This window comes from Apium graveolens, chromosome 1 (assembly GCF_009905375.1).
Source record: "Apium graveolens cultivar Ventura chromosome 1, ASM990537v1, whole genome shotgun sequence".
In the NCBI taxonomy this organism is placed as follows: Eukaryota; Viridiplantae; Streptophyta; class Magnoliopsida; order Apiales; family Apiaceae; genus Apium; species Apium graveolens.
Genome location: NC_133647.1, coordinates 23,779,469 through 23,785,659, shown reverse-complemented (window position 1 = coordinate 23,785,659; position 6,191 = coordinate 23,779,469). Strand labels below are relative to the sequence as shown.

The following is a 6,191-nucleotide window of genomic DNA, read 5'->3' as shown; positions in this document are numbered from 1 at the left end:
TGAAAAATGGTTGTGGGTCCCGCCAGTACCACGTCAGCTAATATGGGACCTTACAAGTGCCACGTCAGCTAACATGGAGCCCACCCCTGCCACATCAGCATATGTGGAGCCAACATGTGGAGCTCTCATATGGGGCCCAAATGTGGCCATTTTTCTGCAAAATTTTATAACTACATTTTCTTACTATTTTTTATCCTCTTTACAACACTCTAGAATAAATTGGAACACATTTTCTTGTACACAGTAAAAGGCACTATTTGTATTTATGCACTCCAAAATTAACAATTCACATAATAACAAAAACCAACATAAACATGGACTTTTTATGTCCATCAAACATAAAATCACCCTAAGAATTATCAAAAAGACCAATCATGATTCAAAGTACATTTAACCGGCTACATCAACTTGTCAGCAATATTTTACATACTAGTTAATCACAATGATAGTGTTTAGATCGTAGCACAATTAAGAAGCCTTAGAACGAAGATCAGTTTGAACATATGGCCATGCCTTCTTGTCGATGAGCTCCTTTACATTCAAAATATCCTTGGCTGAATCCTTTTCCCTCACTGCTGCCTCGGTTGGTGGCAATGGTAGTAGATAAAAACACTTTTTCAGCGGTTTATCAAGGTCTCTGGTCTCATCTGAGTTGTCAATTTCAACTGCAATTTCACAGATTTTTGTAAAAATACGTAAAAAGTTATCATCCACGTCTCTCAAAGATATATTAGCACAATATTTACTTATTATGACATACTATGACATGATAGCACTACACCTTCAACTTGTAATTTTGTTGTCCAGCACAACAGAAATCGAATCTCTGTTTGGTGATTATATTTTATAGAGTAAAAAGAACAGAGTATTGAGTTTATTTTCTTTGTCACAGAGCAAGACACTGTATTGAAGCCTCTGGAACAGCAAGGCCTAGTAAAATTGTTACGGCAGCATATACAAATACAGTTGCAAACTAAGCCCCATAAATCATGACAATTACAAACTATTAATAAGTTGAGGAATATATGAGAGAAGTTAGTGTTTATGTTGATACAAGGATGAAAGGCAAAACAAACTCACATATATGTGAATCTATGTTTATAACTAGCTATTACATAATATGTATGTATAGCTGTTGTATATTGCCCTCCAACTACCTTACTACTTTCTTATAGCAATAGATAAGCTCAGCCTCTATAAATTTAACAAACGAAGAAATTACTCCCTATTACACTACTTACTGCAGTAAATATAAAATGAAGAGAGTGTTCATTTACACTGCCTGTACAAACTACTGCGGTAAATTATTAAACTTGTGATATCATAAAACACACATGTTATTATTCTTGTTGATATCTGACAAAAACCCAAAATTTCCATCAAGAATTGCACCCAAGAAAATCACACAAAATCCATCTTTGTCTTCATGAACAATTTACTATATACAAAGTTCTTAGATAGCATATACTAGTACTATGTAGTGTACTGATCACCGTACAGTTGTGTTTCCAGTTTTCCTATTTTATGGTCTTTTTTATCAGTGGAATTATTTTAAATATTAGAGCACGATACTTGATTATTCTAGAACAGCAGGTTAACTAATAAAACTAGCAGTGATCCAAAAGGTACGATATGAAATCAAATGCGTATCACCTTAGATTAAATAACAACAAACATAGACAACATATCAAACTATTAATAAAAGGACAATGACTTGCTAAAAACTTCAGCAAACAACATGATATAGATATTACTTGCAAACAAGGCAATAACAAAGCATATACGGAATTATAAATACTTATCATTCATCAGATAACAACAACTAACACAGTCTACTCGGAAGAACAATACCTAACCTTTTTGCAAAATAACAAAAACCAGCATCAGCAACTACGAGCAAACATTTCTACCAATGAACATAACAATTTACAACAACCGTACAAAACAAATCACAAATAATCCAAGGACAATATCATAAACCATTAAAAATGTATAACATAATTAGAATCCGACGAAATACGCAAATACTAACCGAAAATCCTGGAGAAAGCGCTCGAAAACAACATTTCATTCTTATTAAATAAATAAAAAACAACAGGAAACCTCGATACTCGAAACCTAAGGACAGCGCGACGGCTCGTCTCGGTCTCGAATGAAACCTGCTTCCGAGCTCTTTCTCAAGACTCACGACACTATCGTCGTGTCGACTTCAGCTGCTTCCGAGCTCTTTCTCAAGACTCTTCCTCTGAACAATAAATCAATAAATACAAAAACAAACACATTGACCTCTCCATATATCCCAAGAGAAATGAGTAACCAATCACTCCCAGAAGTTAGTCGGAATAATATTGATTATTTCAAAATGTTACCTCAAGAATGTTTATTGGATTCAAGTCTTCGGTTAATCGCTGCATCTGATGCTGTTCGGGAATGATTTCTACCATCTGACTATCAACAATTCGTTATGAGCGCTATGACACAGCCTGGACACAACTGTGAGCTTTTATCTCACGAACACAGCAGTAACTGAATCGCCGAGAACGCCAGCCTTGCCGCTGACCTTAATTCGCTCCCTTATCGAGTGAAGCGATGTCCATGATCTTATCTTCCACCGGCTTTCCATTTTCAGTCACGAACGTCGCTCCCTTCTTCTTCCCCTTCTCGGCACCTCCGGTGACTTTACTCATCTTTGCCCCCTCTCTGTTATTGTTTAATAAAAATGAATTGATTGTTAGATCTAGAATTAAAATGAAATTGACGTTTACGTACATATTATATGTGTATAGGTTGAGAGATTACCTGGTGAAAATGTGAGGCGGCCGTCTGCAACTCATTAGAGATGAATGGGGAATAAGTAGGTTATAAGAAGATATGAATGTGTTTTTAGGGTTATGCGGTTAGATTACTGGATCGGGTCGGGCGAGATTTGTTACATAATTTGGGCTTCAAAGAAAATGTCTTGAGTATAAACTCGTGATACTGCAGTCCAATTAAATTTAGCCAAAAAAATGAGTAATTAAATTTGAGTGTTTAGAAATATATTAAAATAAAAAAAAAGTAAAATCTTGTATATTATTCATTATCATTTTGGTATATTATTAAAATTTTAAAATTATTTCTTAATTTCATTAAATTAAGTTTTAACAGTTGTCCGATATGACTATTATAAAATAAAGTTTTAATTTTTTTTACTATAAATATTTTATAAGTAAAAAAAAATATTTACTTTAAATATTAATTAATTATTTAACTAATTGTAAACTAATTTATTTATTACTTTTGGTATATTATTAAATTTTATAGAATATTTTTTACAACTATAAAATTAAGTTGTGACCGTTTTGATTATTTTGACCTCACCTATGGTTCAACGTTAGCACTGGTTGGCCTCACAGGTTTCACATCAGCACCTGTGGACCTCACAGGTGACACGTAAGCACAATAGTCCCCATAGGTGCATCTCATAAGTGCCACGTCATTTTGTGGCCCCACATGGGTGGGCCCTGATAAGTGGCATTTTATACCAATTAGAACGTCTTATAATGGCTTGAATTGATGTCTTGAAATCAGGTATTTTGTGTATTTGATGCGTTTTTCTAGTGTTTTTGCATTTCAGGGTTTAACCTGCGTATGTAGGAAGAATTCATCAGAAATAAGCCCAGGGAAGTGCTTGGCATTGGTTGTGGAAAGTTGGGGGCAGAACGCAGCAAAATCAGGAGCAGAATTCAGAATTTTCCACAAGGTGCTTGGGCGCCCGCTTAGGATGTCGGGGCGGCCGCTCAGGAGCTTGGGCGCCCGCTCAAGAATCTGGGGCGGACGCCCAGAGGCGAGAAAATTAATTCTGATTTTTATAAATCCTTATTCTGATGGACTTCTGAGACGGCTGGTTCTTGTGGGCTTCTATATAAGTAGTTCTCAGAGACGTTTCATGAAAAAAAGTGAGGTATTAAGCAAGGAACAAGGAGAGAAGGAAGAAGACCATTTTAGCACATCACAACGAAGAAGAGGAAGCATACGTTTTCTTGTGATTCTTTTATTCGTTGTATCAGTAGATGCTAGTTTTCTTTACTTTAAACCTCATTACTCTTGTGATATACTCTGGTTTTAATAAGTATTTTTATTAGTTTATATTGTGTGTTATTACCATGTTTTCATATGAACCCATGGTAACGATGAGTTCCGTCATGGGCTAATCGTGATCATGGGGTCGTAATGGATTTACTATTGATTTCTTTAGTTAGTTGTTTAATACCTTAGTGTGTGATGATTGTATGATATCTAGCATAGGTTGTGTTTATTTGTCTTATGTGCGTCGCGAACATATAAGATAGGCTGTTAATCTCTTGTGAAGCGACGGTGGATCTTGAGGTTTAGAACTTGACATGCTAGCATAGGTTCATGTATGTGTATACATGATTAGTGGGTAACTCTAACCGTTTTACTTGCCCTGTGTAATCATAAAGAATAACTTGTGCTTAAATCGTTATGTTGTCAAATTCTGTAGACATATAGGGTCTCAACATAATTGATGCCTATTCAACTTCTATCTTAATTATGGATGTTTGGTAGAATGGTATTAGTACAACGAAAGTTGGATTTTATCAGGTTCGTGTTGTTCGATTAATAACATCACCGTTACATGCTAAGGGTAATAACGATAACTATTGAAGGAAGTAGTAATGAAGTTATGATCTCATGTGTGTTTAATATTGTTAATTCAAGTGTCAATTTAGTGTTTAATTCTCGTAGTTAATTGTAGTTAATAATTAGTTAATCAAATCTAAGTGTTATTTTCTTGACATTGAGAAGTAATCATACATTGGTGAGTAAGTATTAATTGAACATAATTAGTCTGAGTCTCTGTGGGAACGAACTAGAATTTATTCTATATTACTTGCGAACGCGTATACTTGCTTGAATTATTAACGCGTGTTTTGTGCCTAACAAGTTTTTGGCGCCGCTGTCGGGGACTCGGTGTATTTGTTTAGTTTATGTACTTGCCGTCAGTGGTCATTCGGACTCATTGATTAAGACGTGTTACTTATTGTTTCCGGTTATGTTTTAGGTATTCTATCGAGCGTTTATGCAAACACGTTCTCGCACTCGCAAGAGAACTTTAGATACGGCTGAGGAGACAGACTCAGTTCTTGATATTCCGGTGAAGATAGATTTTGAAGATTCAGATAAAGAGAGTGAGCAGAAAGAACCAGTAATCATGGGTGATCGTATAGTTCCAGCAGCAGATCCAGCTCTTATGGACTTGTCTCGGCCTATAATTGATGACATTCGGTCAAGCATCCTTCATCCGGCTATTCAAGCTAACACTTTTGAAATCAAGTCGGGCACTATTCAGATGGTGCAGAATTCTGTTTCTTTCGGAGGTGCTGCGATTGAAGACCCCAACATGCATATCAGGAATTTTGTTGAGATCTGTAGTACTTTCAAATATAATGGCGTGACTGATGAGGCTATCAAGCTAAGGCTTTTCCCATTCTCTCATAGGGATAAAGCTAAGGACTGGTTACATTCTGAGACAACTGGGTCCATCACTACTTGGCAAGATCTTGCGCAAAAGTTTCTGGTGAAGTTCTATCCAATGGCGAAGACTGCGGCTATGAGGAGTGCTCTTACTCAGTTTGCGCAGCAACCAACAGAATCTATGTGCGAAGCTTGGGAGCGCTACAAGGAGATGTTGAGAAAGTGTCCACATCATGGTATGCCTGACTGGATGGTGATCATTGGTTTCTATAATGGTTTGGGGGCCCAATCTCGGCCCATGCTCGATGCAGCAGCTGGAGGTGCCTTGTGGGCCAATAGCTATACTGAGGCTTATAATCTTATTGAAACTATGGCTGCAAATGAGCATCAAAACCCAACTCAAAGGATGATGTCTGGGAAGGTACATGTATTCTGGAAGTTGATGCAGCTACAGCTATTGCAACGCAGCTCCAAGCGCTGTCTTTGAAGATCGATTCTTTAGCCAACTATGGAGTCAATCAGATAGCTATGGTCTATGAGCTTTGTGCAGGTTCTCATGCTACGGATCAGTGTTCTCTTGTTAATGAATCTGTTAAGTATGTGAATAATTATCAGCGACTGCAGCAGCCTGTGCCAGCTACTTATCATCCTAACAACAGAAATCATCCCAATTTCAGCTGGAGTAATAATTCGAATGTTGTTCAGCAACCATA

General features: G+C 36.7%; 1 long non-coding RNA gene and 1 other non-coding gene across 2 annotated transcripts; both read right to left on the bottom strand.

Annotated features, from left to right (window-relative positions):
* Positions 1–230: 230 nt before the first annotated feature.
* Positions 231–2,955, bottom strand: LOC141719582 (uncharacterized). Its single transcript, XR_012574134.1, has 3 exons — positions 2,800–2,955; positions 2,370–2,700; positions 231–2,245 (listed from the first exon to the last, which is right to left on the bottom strand). It is a non-coding gene; the product is annotated as an uncharacterized LOC141719582 (long non-coding RNA).
* Positions 2,956–5,611: 2,656 nt separating this feature from the next.
* Positions 5,612–5,718, bottom strand: LOC141680420 (small nucleolar RNA R71). Its single transcript, XR_012558329.1, has one exon. It is a non-coding gene; the product is annotated as a small nucleolar RNA R71 (small nucleolar RNA).
* Positions 5,719–6,191: the final 473 nt, after the last annotated feature.